The sequence below is a fragment of the Hippocampus zosterae genome, chromosome 12 (genome assembly GCF_025434085.1).
Source record: "Hippocampus zosterae strain Florida chromosome 12, ASM2543408v3, whole genome shotgun sequence".
Lineage (NCBI taxonomy): Eukaryota > Metazoa > Chordata > Actinopteri > Syngnathiformes > Syngnathidae > Hippocampus > Hippocampus zosterae.
The window spans coordinates 21,278,327-21,293,378 of NC_067462.1; positions in this window are offsets into that span (position 1 = coordinate 21,278,327).

Below are 15,052 nucleotides of genomic sequence, written 5' to 3' on the forward strand. Positions count from 1 at the left end.
TGCAGTTTTTGTAGACCTGACTGCTGCATACGACACAGTAAATCACAGAATCCTTCTCCTGAAACTTGCCAAAGCTGTTCATAATACAACGATTGTGAAAATCATACAATCACTGCTTACAAACAGACGCTTCTTTGTAGAAATGGATGGCAAGAAAAGTAGATACCGAACATAAAAAAATGGTCTCCCACAAGGCTCTGTTCTGGCTCCAGTACTTTTTAACATCTACACAAATGACCAGCCAGAGTTTGTAAACATCCGAAGATTTATATATGCCGATGATCTGTGTATTGCCACCCAATCGCGCTCATTTGAAACCACCGAAAGGAGACTATCAGCTGCTCTTCAACACCTGACAGAGTATTATAAACAAAACTCACTTAATGCCAATCCAGGAAAGACGCAGGTGTGTGCATTCCACCTAAATAACCACCAGGCAAATAGAAAATTAAGCATTCACTGGAATAATGAGAGACTTGAGCATGTTGACTATCCCGTCTATCTTGGAGTCACATTGGATCGAACGCTCTCCTTCGCAGAACATGTAAGGAAACTCAAGTCAAAAGTTGCCACAAGAAACAACCTATTAGCTAAACTTGCTAACTCTAACTGGGGAACAGATCCTAAAACTCTGAGAACAACAGCTCTAGCACTATGCTACTCTACTGCTGAATATTGCTCAGCAGCATGGGCAAGATCATGTCATGCTCACAAAATAGATCCTGAGCTGAACAACACATGCCAAATAATTACTGGCACACTAAAACCAACACCACTGCCAGCACTCTACAGATTGGCGGGCATCGCACCACCACACATACGTAGAGACATTCATGCAAGGGCACAAAAGCATAGTCAAGAAAATGACACAAGACACCCCCTCTATGGTCATAGTGACTCAATAAGAAGACTGAAGTCCAGAAAGAGCTTTATGACTGTCCATAGTTTAGATCCTGAGCAGTCAACAAACCACAGGCTCGAAAAATGGAGAGAATGGGACAGCTCTGCACTAAATGGTGCAATCCAAAGCCCAAACGAACATCTTCCAAGTGGAACAGCCCTCTCAAGAAGGAACTGGGTGACATTAAATAGAGCTAGAACCAGAGTAGGCAAGACTGGGAACAACACCTATAAATGGGGACTCTCACTCAGCAGTGAATGTCCGTGTGGCCACCCAATACAAACAATGGAGCACATTCTTCGGGACTGTGAACTGGGGCCCACCTGCACAGATCAAGACCTCTTAGACACTAGTGATGCTGCCAAGCAATGGATCCAGTACTGGCGCGACAAGATATGATGATTGAGAAATGACAGTCAGGTGGCGTGGTGAAGTCTGAGGCTGGCTTAAGTAGAGCAGTTGAAGATAGGAAACACCTTTTGAGTGACTTCAGCGCAGCACACATGAAAAGACTTTAAACTTTAAACCATGCACACACATACACAAACTCAGGCTGCTGAGATGGCAGATCACCAGGCGCCCAACCCAGCTGACCAGGACAGCTGGGCGTGTGTTGGAGTTGTTGCAGAAGACCGGAGTTGAGCGTAGCGGGCGTGTCTGAAGACTCTGCAGCACAAGCATAACCGGTAGTGTTGGACTGCATTGTGTTTAAGAATATTGACGACTCACAGCAGGACCTCTTGTGTCGGCTGTGTTTAATCATCTCCATCACAAAAAAGGTGAAAAAAAAGGAGAAAACAATGCCCTTCTGTCAATTAGAGTGATACAGAGTGCCCCTCTCTGTGGAGAGCAAGGGAAGAAGGGAAGCACATTGAAGTAGGGGTACACTTAAACATTTTGTTCCACCCTTTGATCATGGAGGATATAGTAACAGAACACTTAAGGTATTTATCATTGTATAGATTTTGTATAATTATAATACATTACAGTCAGTTTTTCACTAGCCCTGTTATACAGGCACATGTGGTTTTGTTCTAATGTGACTGCATGGTCTTGGAAGTCAAGCAGTGGTGGTTGGTTATATAGCATCCTCGTCTCGAAAGGCGATGGTCGACGCGTAGGGGGGGATTAGGTCCTGTACTGGACGCATGAGCGCGAGTGGCTGAAGAGCCCTATTCTTGAGTGGCATTCCCGCTGGCATTTCACGCAGGTGAATGTTGAGGATGGTGGGGTGGTGCGTGGAGCAGCTGCGTGGCACTTTCTCGCTGCCCGCTTCTGTGAGGCCCGGTCCTGCTCCTCCGCCGCAGCCTCGGCGACCCCTATGCGGATGGTGTTGCGCCAGGTGGCTCGGTCTGCTGCTGCACTCTCCCATCTGTTGGAATCCACCCGGACCGCCTTTAGGTCACATTTGACAGTGTCCTTGTAGCGCAGCAGGGGCCGGCCCACACTCCGGCGTCCCTCAAGCAGCTCACCATAGAGGATTTCCCGCGGCAGCCGGTGGGGGTCCATGCGGAAGGTATGGCCGATCCAGCGGAGCCTCCTCTTCATCAAGGTGCATTGGATGCTTAGGAGGCCGGCTTGTTGGAAGACCGCGGTGTTTGGAATCCGGTCCTGTCACCTGATGCGCAGCAGCCGCCGGAGGGCACGTAGATGAAAGGTGTTAAGTCGCCGTTCCTGCCTAGCGTAGGTGGTCCATGACTCACTGCCGTAGAGTACGGTGGAGAGGACGCAGGCCTCGTACACCATAACCTTGGTTTTTGCACTGAGAAGGCTGTTTTCCCAGACGCGTTTCGACAGCTTCGCCATCACACCGGCAGCCTTAGCGATCCTCGAGCTGATCTCGGCGTCGAGTGTTGTTGCACATGTGACGGTTGAGCCAAGATAGGTGAGGAGTCGACATTTTGCAGCGGCGTGTCCTCGATAGTGATAGAGGGGGCGACGGTGGTTCCCTGGGCTAGTATATTTGTCTTCTTTAGGCTGATCGTGAGCCCGAAGTCCCTGCACGCACGCGAGAGTCTGTTCACCAAGTCCTGGAGTCCTGCCTCACTATGGGAAATGAGGGCAGCATCGTCTGCAAACAGTAGTTCTCTTACCAGGATGTTGTAGGTTTTAGACTTGGCGCGCAGTCTTGCCATGTTAAAGAGGCTACCATCTTGCCGTGTGCGGAGGTATACACCCTCTTCGCAGTCGGAGAAGGCATACTGGAGGAGGATGGAAAAGAAGATTCCAAATAGGGTTGGTGCAAGGACGCACCCCTGCTTCACTCCACTGCTGACTGGGAATGGCTGGGAGGTAGCGCCGTTGAAGCGGACTGTGCTTTGCATGTCTTGATGGAAGGAGCGGATAACGGTGAGCAGTTTTGGTGGACAGCCTATCTTCTCCAGTATTTGAAATAGCCCGCTCCGGCTGACCAGGTCGAACGCTTTGGTCAGGTCAACGAAGGCAATGAACAGAGGTCTTTGCTGCTCGCGGCACTTCTCTTGAAGCTGGCGGAGGGAGAATATCATGTCCACTGTGGATCTTTTAGCCCTGAAGCCACACTGCGATTCGGGGTAGACTCGTGAGGCGAGGCGCTGAAGCCGTTTCAGGGCGACGCGGGCGAACACCTTCCCAACGGTGCTGAGCAGAGAGATGCCCCGATAGTTGTTACAGTCGCTGCGGTCCCCCTTGTTCTTGTAGAGGGTGACAATGGAGGCATCCCTCATGTCTTGGGGGATGTGGCCCTTTTCCCAGCAGAGGCTCAGAAGCTGGTGCAGCGGTTGCAGGAGCGTGTGTTTCCCATGCCGCAGTACCTCAGGGGGGATGCCATCCTGGCCTGGTGCTTTGCCATCGTTTAGAGCGTCGATTGCTTTCGCAAGCTCGTCAAGCGAGGGTGCGCTGTCCAGTTCCTCCATGAGGGGAAGGTCAGGCAGGGAGTCAAGGGCTGCTCCTGCGACGGTGTTTTGAGTTGCATATAGCTCTAGGTAGTGCTCGGCCCACCTGTCCATTTGCCTGCTTTGGTCTTGGATCGTGTGACCGGTCTTGGACTTGAGAGGGGCGGTTTTGTTGCATGATGGACCCGTTGCCGTTTTGATCCCCTCATACATGCTCCTGGTCCTGCCCTGGTCAGCAGCTGACTGGATCTCCATGCAGAGGTCCTGCCAGTATTTGTTAGCACAACGGCGGGCTGACTGCTGGGCTTTACTCCTGGCAGCACGGAGGGTGTCTCGGGTGTTGGGGCAGGGTTTGTTCTTGTGTTCAAGCATTGCCTTTCTCTTGGCTCCTGTTGCAGGCTCCATTTCTAGCCAGTGCGCCTCGAACCAGTCTGCGTTTTTCCGCACTCTCTTCCCAAAGGCGAGCATTGCGGAGTCGTAGATGGCGTTTCTGAGCTGGTCCCAGAGACGGACGGGGTCTTCTGTGGTGTTGTCATATTTCTCTTTCAGCTTATCTCTGAATGTAGTGGAGAAGCAGTTCACCTTTTCCAGGTCGGCAGTGCCACAGGTGTTTATGCGCGGCTTGCACTTGGTCTTGGCGTGGTGGATTCTGCGAGGCTGCAGCCTCACCTTACTGGCGATTAGGGCGTGGTAGGTGTCGCAGTCTGCGCTGTGGTAGCTCCTCGTGTGGAGGATGGCGTTCAGGCTGGATCTTCTTGTAATTGCTAGGTCCAGCTGGTGCCAATGGTGGGATCTAGGGTGCGTCCAGGACACCTTGTGGCGGTCATTGCCTGCGAAGAAGGTGTTGGTGATACAGAGGCTGTGGTGGCGGCACAGCTCGAGGAGGCGTTGGCCATTCTCGTTCAGTCGGCCAACTCCATGTGGGCCGAGGCAAGAGGGCCAAGGGGTTGGTTACCTCGATAATATTGGCATGTAACAGTGTGTGGCATGTAACTTAAAAAAGGCAATTTGTTATCATGACAAATTCAGCTTCCATAAAGTAAACGAGTTACTACCTCAATAACTGCTTTGTAAAAATAATGCATTAGTTATGCGTACCTGATGATTGCGCGCTCCGAGTGGAAGTCCGTTGTTTCAAACTTTTTCAAAGTCATCCTACAGGCAGGACGCCCCTTAAGCATATCCAGAAAGAGACGCCAGCCTCCTTGGTGACAGACCACCAGTAACTGTTTGTCTGTGATGGTCACTTTTCAGAGGATTGCCTTGTTAGCCTTGGCCAGTACCAAAGTGGATTAGCCTCTATCTACCCCAAACTACATAGATGCCTACAAACAGTACAAATTGTAAGGGTCCCAATATGTCCCCTGTTTAATGGGTACAATATGTGTACCCTTGATGGTACTGCCCTAGTGACAAGAGATTGAACTCTTATCGGTAAAAATATAGCACCTTTTTTCCAAACATGTTACACAAAAAATGCCTCTTCCCTGAAATGTTTTGTATTGTTTGGGCTACTGTGCCTCTGTTGTGTGAACTGTATAGGTATCCACGAACCCCTACCTGGCTTGTGGACCTTGCAGCGGGGCCTTGCTCTATGTGCTGCGTGTGGTTCCATACAACAGAGAGCCTTCAAGGAAAGTTAACTGTGAACACAGCATCACACATTGAAACTGTGGCTCACACTATGAACCAGTGGTTCTTAACCTTGTTAGAAGTACCGAACCTAACCAGTTCATATGCACATTCACCGAACCCTTCATTAATGAAAAATAAAAATGTGATTTTTTAAAATTTCAAATTCGAGACATTAAAAATACACGTATTTAAACAGAAAAAAGTAAATGAAATTACATGCCATAAGTATAGTTAAAAAAAATTATGACGTACTATCACAACAGTCACACATTGACTACTGGGCAAACTAAATTTCCCGCAGTACTGATTGGACAAGCAATGTCATGTGATCATCTGCAGCCAGCAATGGCCAAGCTGGCGTGGCATAACTAATTGACACCTTGAGTCGAGCGTGTCTTAACCTCCATGGCAGAGGCTCCATCAAACCCTTGAGACTGAAGGGGTGTTCACACAGTACACATTTGCTCCGGCGCTACACCAATGTATTTTGTTGCAATATATTTAACTCCAGAGCAAATTTTGTGGAGCGGTCACACATACAAAGCCGCTGAGCATGTCAGCACCGGCACAGTGTCGGTGCAGCTCCACTTGCGGTCACACGGCAGTTTCTGCAGCAGAGCAAAACCACAGAAAACAAATGAGCTGTCGTGTTGGTTCTATTAAAAACTTTTACACAACTCAAGCAACGACTACAGGCACATCCTTCTCCACCTCGGTCTCGTGCTTTCAGCTCGAAAGTGACCGCCCCTGAAAACGTAAATCAATGATGACTTCAATGACATTCAGAAAAGCAAACATGTAATGCGCCAAACAGAAAATCAAGAGAGGAAATCACTAAAAATTATATGGGGGGCGGGGAGTTGTGAACACACAACAAAGGAACAAACGACACAAACTACTCAGAGACAGTCCAGTCTCCTACAAAAGGAAAGATGACGTTTGGGGACTATCCCCCCCATTCCAGTTGAGATGGTATAACCCAAGAGGTGCTTGCTACTGTTACCAGCCATGTCTTGTGTCTAGTGATGGGAATTCCGGCTCCTTTTAGAGAGCCGGCTCTTTTGGATCGGCTCCCTAAAAAAAACGGCTCTTTCGGCTCCAAAATGGCTCCTTTTTTTTTGTTTATTTTTTTGTTGCTTAAATTAATTTAATACCAAAAATAACGTAATATTATGTGTAAAATTAAGTACTAATGCAAAAAATAGACATTATATCAAAAATTTATTATTTATATGGCTTTATTTATATTCTTCTCAACATACTCAACATGGAGTGCTACAACAATAAAAACAAAGTACAAAGACCCATCTCAAAACAAGGTCGTCAAAAAGTTCCAATCTCTGAATGTGTATATTTATAAGCTTTTAACTATTTACAGTAAAATATAAGTAAGCTTTGAACACCACACAACAAATTATAAATTAAAATTTGTAAAACAAAAACAAAAAAAGCAGCATCCAGGTAAAGGTTTTAGCTTGTCTTTAGCGAAGATTGGCATGAAGAAAAACCAAGTGCCTCAGCTTTGAGGGGTTGATCCTGTTTCTCCTCTCTGTTAATATTTGCCCTGTTTGGAGAAGATTCTCTCTGAGCGGACAGATGTTGCGACAACACACAGCCAACACAAAATGGATGAAAATCCCTTGCAATCATTTTACCCAGTTCCTCGTCAATTGTGTTCTGTTTTGCTGGTTTTATAGCTTTTTGCATAAAGTGGCTCATAGAGCTCTGGGTTGTACATCTAGGCAGTTGTGACATTGCAGCAACAGCAACAGTTGCAGACACACTAGCACCTTTCTTAATAGCTGGTTCCCTTGCTTGTCTTCTCTCTTCAAATTGTACCTATGGGTGGACATTTCTGATGTGCCTGTGCAGGTTATTTGTGGAGCCTAATCTATGGGATATTTTAACCTTGCACAGTCTACACGCTGCCTTTGAACTATCAATTAAATTGAAATGAGTCTATATTTCACTGCGATTCCTATCCATTTTCTCACCTTTCCACTTTCCACCGTGTTGTTTTTTTTTCACTAACTAGCTCTCTCGTCTCCTCGTCTGTCTTGTTCGCGTGCTGCTCAGTGTGCTGCTGTGTCTCTTCTCTAACCCCTCCCCCTTCTCTAAACTGCAGCGCGTGCGTACGTGCGTGCGTGTGTGTGCGTGTGTGTGTGTGTGTGTGTAACCCTCCCCTTCCGGCTCCCAATGAGGAGCCGGCTTCCAATGAGGAGCCGGCTCCCATCGTTCACTTCAATGAGCCGGCTCTGGGAGCCGGCTCGTTCGCGAACGACACATCACTACAACAAACACATGACTGAGGTCCGACAGAGCACGAAAGCAACACATTTTCGCCGTACGTAATCAACTGTTCTCGAGCATTTGCTTGGGAGCAAATTGGAGAGTTCACACGTGCAAATTTACATAGGTGCTGCTCCGCAAACGAGCATTTGCTCTGGAGCAAATTTTTAAACCATCTCCCTGAGGTGGAAAAAATTTGCTCTGGTGTAAGCTGTTTTCCCGTTCTACCCCGGAGCAAATTTGCATGTGTGACCGCTCCACTGGCGCAGCGCCGGCGTAGCACAGGAGCAAATGTTGCCATGTGAACACTCCTTGATTCACCGAAACCCTAGGGTTCGATCAAACCCAGGTTAAGAGCCACTGCTATAGACGTACTGTTTGTCACGGCAAACTTTTGAGCGCATACTGTAAAAACATATGTGCTACATATGTGAGTGACAGGTAAGAATAGAGTGGGGCGTGTTTCCAGCTTATTCGGTGGACACAAAAACCGGCCTGAGCCGAAGGAAATTGAATGTTTCCCGCCCACTCCCAAAAAAATCATGAGCTAATTACTTCCACAGATAACTAATTACATGTATTAAGGAGAAATTCGGGAGCTTATTGAATTAGTTTTTAGAAAAGCTCCAACCCCCCCTAGTAATTTGAACCACTCTGGACACTGGAAAACAAAACCCAGATAATAGGAAACAAAAACAAATCAGATCAAAACACGATGCAAAGACAACCAAAAAGGCAAAAAATGCAGATCATGACAAAGGTATCATGCTGTTCCTCCAAAAAAGGATGTTTGTTGCAATATGCACTGTCTCTGTACCAAATATCATCCATTGTACATATATAGTATGATCATTTCATGCTGGAGCGTCCGAGTAAATACTTCAAATTAACACCTCAACAATGCCCGACACACAAAACCATAAATCGATCCTTTTAATCGATCTTCTTCACATAAATTCATGTACTTCTTGAGTCCCGTGAGATCTCGTCACATTGCGACAGTAGCCTCTCAAAATGATGTATGTATGTATAATTATAATATAACTGGACTGGTTTCAATTCTTAATGTAAATATTCATGTTTTTACAAATTGTGTTGGAGCAACTAGTCTCTACTATTCACAACATTACTTCTGTGAATACCTTCCATATGAAAGTAAAATTATATATTTAGAAAATATAAAATTGTGACATACACACTGATTATGTGTATGTGTGGTGATGAGGCTGATGATATCCTGAGTGAGTTGAATCTGACAGAGGTTCAACAGCACACATACCAAGAGGTGTGACAGGGACTCAAAAACGTCTTCCTTGTCAAGAAAAACATAATCTTCAAGCGTATTATATACAATATGTATATCAGTAGGGAGGGGAGAGTGTGGATTAGTTTATCACTGCACTGTATGTGTTGGCAGAGCATTGTCGCTCTGGGGCGCGACACAATAAACTGATCAGAGACAGAATTGTCATCAGACTGCGAGACAGGGGACTTCTAAACGCATGCAGTTGGACACGGATCTGATCCTTGAAAAATCCATAAGAATAGAATAGAGGTGACGAGACAGCCGTCTTACCTGCATGGGGACACCACTTCAGAGGCAAGGATGCTGAATCTGTTGACAGTGTTCAAGAGCAACTTAACAACTGCTAAAAACACACCGAACTATGCTAATAGCCAAATAAACAAGTCCCACAGTACTCACTGCAGCAGATGTGAGCAAACTAAGGCCCACGGTCCGGATCCGGCCCGTTGGTCTTTTTAATGCGGCCCACCGAAGGTTGGTACACAATTAAGGTTCAATGTGAATGATTGCATTCATTTCATTTAGACTTGTAATGCAATGAAACACTTTTCTCCCCCCCCACCCCAATTTTGCTGCTGTAGACTGGAAAATTTCCCCAGTGTGCGACAAATAAAGGTTATCTTGCCTTAATATTTCTCAAATAGTAACACCCCCCCTCCCCAGGAGGCTCCATCAAGGGGGGCGCGTTCAACCTCAGGGAAGATGCTTTTTTATTTTACTGTCCTAAAATAACGTGCAGTTGCACCTCCACTACGTTAGGGGGCAGTGGCGCTCTCATTGGCATAGTTTGCGCAGGGAGCATTCTCAGGGAGGAAATATGACGAGGCTTATGTAGCACTTGGCTTCAATGCGACTGCGGTGGCAGACAAGAAAAGATGGATGTGCTCAATGTGTCTAAAAATTTTGGTAGCGGACAGCATCAAGCAAATAAATTAAGGCGTCACTTAAAGACATTACACCCCAATCACGCTGATAAACTGCTTGAGTTTTTTTCAGCAAAAACGTGCCAAATATTGCCAACAATCATGCCGCTTTATGACTGCTACTTCAGTAAACTAAAATACAGGTCCTGGCTACACATTGAGCAGGATCCGAGAGTTGCTGTGTCCTGCTTCAAACCTCGCTTCGAAAAGCTGTGCATTGCAAAACGTGCTCATTCTAGCCATTAATCCAGACATCATCTTTGATTTAAAAAAATGGCACAAATTATTTTAGAAATTTTTGTTTTGCTGGTTAAATGTTTTTTTTTTTTTTTTTTAATATTGTGCTCTGAGATAATGTTGGTGATTAGTTTGAATGCATTATTAGTTATTGATGTTATGTCATTTTCTTTTTCAGTATTGTATGGTTTGTCATGGTCAGTCAAAAAATATTTATTGTTAAATTAAGGATTTAATGTTATTTTTGAATTTCACATGCACTTTAAATCTTTTCTGTTCCAGTTACTAAAGCTATTCTTTGTTGTAAATTGGTCCATATAGTTGGTCCATATTTCTATTTTTTTATTCTCTTATACGTTAATAAGGATACACTGTTATGCAAAGGTGTACTTATAACAATTTTAGAGACAAATGATACTATTTATAGTCGCGCGGGGGCGACTATATATATATATATATATATATATATATATATATATATATATATATATATATATATATATATATATATATATATATAAAACAATTTCAATTTTCAATTTTACATGAACATTTTTCACTTGGAGCAGTTGTTCACACATAATCTCTCACACAATATTACTGTCCATCAACAACAGTGGAAAAAAAATATTTTGTCACACAACAGCTGCTTTAACAGCTTTTTTAATTAAATCAAAACAGAGCAATATAACATTATAAAGTGCACATCTAGGGTAAACTAGTACTCAGCATATAGTGGATTCAAACCATGGTTGCATACTTCGTTTTTCTCAAGTTTGCTTTGAACACAGCAGTCTGTTTTCTGTATGTTTCTTGGAGAATAACGAGACACCAGTGCTCGTTATGTGCAGCTGTATTCAAAACTGCCGTCCGTACAAACAAGCGTAAGCACTTCCCCCGTGCTGCTGGGGCAAACCATTCTGAAAGAGGGGGGTTTCACTCCCCCTAACACAGTCGGGCTATGTTGATTGTGTTGGTCCTTCTTACGCGGAAGTCTCTCTACGCTTTTGTGTAGACCTCATTTTGGATGACTACACTTGGTTCGATGACAACACTGGAGACGTTTTATTTTCGCTAGGTCGCTACCACTACAGCACGCTGTCACTGTCAGATGAACACAGAGAAGTTCAGAACACTGTAACCTTCCACACAAAATAGTTCCAAACAAGTAACAATCGCGTCAGTGGCATACATCGTGTACCTGTATGATATATATAGAGAGAGAACAGGTAACTTTGGTCTTGTCAGTGGAGCAATCTGGCAACTTTTTAAAAGTAAACTTCCTATTCATAAACTCTTTAAGTTTCCGTTTTCGGTGTCTCGAGCTACCGTGGCTGGTAAAACAGACATGGGTGTGGACTTCTGCAGCGCGCTTGTTGTTTTGTTTCTGGTGTATTTATAGAGCAACGCAACATCCGCTTGTGACATGTGCCGCGTTAGTCTCGCGAGAAAAAATTTAATCCCGTTAAAATTCATTTAATTAATGCCAATAAAAACGCGCTAAACTGACAGCTCTAATATATATATATATATATATATATATATATATATATATATATATATATATATATATATATATATATATATATATTTTAAAAATCCTCATCTCACCCCCCGGGTGGTGTCCGTCCCTCATTCAGCTCGGGTCCTCTACCAGAGGCCAGGAAGCTCGAGGGTTCTGCACAGTATCCTTGCTGTTCCCAGCACTGCACATTTCTGGACTGAGGCCCACAGCCCACAGCGTAGCTTGGCATCCTTGTAACAATCATCTCCTAGAAATGGAATACTCTTGTATTATTCCTCTCTTCCTGTTAGGTTTGATGGTTAAGGTGTTAGTCCTCTCTGTTCGTTGTGTTTGTTCAGACACTTGAAAGAAACAATGTAGAATGCTGTTGAAGGTATTTCCTGCTCACTGGGTTTACAATCACCTTTAGTGCCCCTCGACCCCCACCACTTTTAAGGGCCCCCTCCACAGGACATGTTTAACATCAAAAGAGGAACTGTTATCTCAAGTATCTGTGTTCCTGCCATCACACCAAATGGTTGGTGGTGGTCTGGTCTCACCTCACCACTCCCAACTTCTTCCAGCCACATCGGGTCAGATGACATGTTACTTTCTTTGTTTCTGGGATTTACATGGAGGCGCAACTACCCGCCTTTCATTCTCATATTGTCTCTATATAATCTCATGAATGTGTTTCTTTTACGCTTCCTGATTCAAATCTGGACCCCTCAGGAGCCCGAATTGATTCGTAAACCGCAGGAAAATAAAGTAAATCCTTCGAAGGAACTGTTCATCGCCTCCAGCCTGTATTTAGAGTACCAACATTCTCCTCGTCCGAAATTCAATGAACACGCGGGGATGAGGAGGCCACTCTTCCCCCAACAAGTCCCACAACCTCTTTGTGTTTGAAACAGGGCTTGCTCTGCCCGCTCTTTGTGTTTTGACTGTGCTGCTCTTAGTTGCCGGTTGAAATCTTTCTGGGCCAACCTCAGCCCCGCGGTGTCACCGAGCCTATGGGGTGTTTTCTTCCTCCTAATGCACTCAATAACTTCCTTCGTGATATACGGTTTATTGTCTGCATATATTTTTTACGTTTTTTTTTTTTTTTTGTGATAATGTGCATGCAGAAGGAGACATAATCCGTTATTACTTCTGCAGCCTCATGAACATGTGTGTCTTGGAATATACACTCAAGTCTGTGCAGAGATAGCTTCCCTTGAGCTCCTCTACTTTGTTGTTCGACCACACATTCACAGTTTTGATTTCTGGCTTGCTAGACTTAAAAGCTGACCTGTAGATGAGCACAGCAGAGTCTTCCAGACCCGCCATCTATTCCTACTACTAGAAACAAACCCGGGTTTGGGACAGTCGTGGTGAAACAAACCAGGTTGGACTTACAATTGTTTTTTTCCCTTCTTCGTTCTTCCTCCGACGTTTCAGAGACAATCATACGTTTTTAAAAAATGATGGAATGTTGAAATATGATTGTACATGTTGTTCTGTAAGCGGCCCGGTAGTCCAGTGATTAGCACGTCGGCTTCACAGTGCAGAGGTACCGGGTTCGATTCCAGCTCCAGCCTCCCTGTGTGGAGCTTGTATGTTCTCCCCGGGCCAGTGTGGGTTTTCTCCGGGTGCTCCGGTTTCCTCCCACATTCCAAAAACATGCGTGGCAGACTGATTGAACACTAAATTGTCTCTAGGTGTGAGTGTGAGCGCGGATGGTTGTTCGTCTGTGTGCCCTGCGATTGGCTGGCAACTGATTCAGGGTGTCCCCCGCCTAGTGCCCGGAGACAGCTGGGATAGGCTCCAGCACCCCCCGCGACCCTAGTGAGGATCAAGTGGTTTGGAAGATGAATGAATGAATGTTTTTGTTTCACTGTACAATGTTTAGCCAGTTACAGAGCGTAGAAGAGGATGGATGTTAAGATGGATGTTCAAGTTATTGGTTTTGGAGTGGATTGTTCAAACTAACAGTATCCTTGTTTATGCGTACGTGATCCTTTGTCTTATTCAGCATACCTTACAGCCATGAGGCATAATAATCCTCAAGGTCTGTTCAATGAAGGCTCCTGCTCCTTGGTCCTTAATCCACACATCCTGGTCGTCCATCCAATGATTTTAGAGGGGAGATGTGGTGTAATCGTGTATGACAAAAAGTAGTCGCTGTGCGATTATGTCACGGATGTGCGTTGGGAGATGCATAATAAGCATAATAAGTTATCCACGTTAACTCAACAGTTGGACTCACGTGTGCCTCATTCAACACGACAAGTATCAGGTAGCACCAGCTAGAAACCGAATAACTCCAAAAACAAGTAGCCGCAACAAAAGAGTGTTTTACACAAATGGAAAAAGCAATGGGTATGCAGATAGGGGAAAGTTTTATGTTCCTTTTTGTCTGCTTGTGCCAGAATCTCTAATTGAGAAAATGAAGAGCATGAAAATGTTTTCTTCACATCTGAGGAAAACGAAGCCTCTCATGTTTTTTGTGCTAGAGCAAATATTGACTCTGAATTGACATGCTTGATATTCCCCAAATTCATATTCCAGCAAAGAAGTTACTTTTCCTAGACTTCCCCACCGAAAATCTAAACTCATCAATACAAGTCTTGTTGTCAATGCTCATGGCCCTGACCATCATAACATCATAAGCATGACATTGATGAATTAAAAGAACTTGACAAAAAAAGTGCCACGTTGGTTTTTTTGTTTTTTACCGCCGCCAAATCTTTTTCCAAAGTCTCCTGAAAAAAGAGATTTTAGTCTTTTTTTCCTGCACTTTTGGCGGAGAGTTCACCTTTGCTTTAAAAATTGTGCTCTTCTCTGGACAAACTTTGCGCCTCTTCATCCTGGCAAAGAAGTTTCTCACTTTTTTAAAACATCTTCTGTCCAGCAAATGCGTTTTTGGGACTGGAAGTTGTGGCAGTCCAAGAGCTGAACTATGACCCACCTCTTTTTTTAATTTTCGGGTCCTTTTTGAAGCCAACAGTTTGTGCTTTGTATTCTTGTTGCTTTCAGCAGTTAAAGGTTTTGGGGATGAGGTTGTGTTGTTTTCTTTGGTAGTTGACTGCACTTTTGTGGCCTCGATTGTCTTTTCATCCTCAGGAACCTCAAAAAGATGGTGTGGACAAGGATGTTCACTATCATCCTGTGATTCTGTTTCAATTGGGTGAACTTTGCACATCTGACGTCTTGATAAGATGTCCGTAAAGTCGGCCTGGTTCTCTGCACTATGTGGAGCTGCCATGGAGTTTTCAGGAGGTTCTTCTGCAACAGATGATATTTTCAGACTCTGCTCTCCTTGCACATTAGTGAAATTTGACGCCTCATAATTCTCTTCTGGTGTTATTAGCTAACATGACAAATCAAAGCTTCAAATATAGT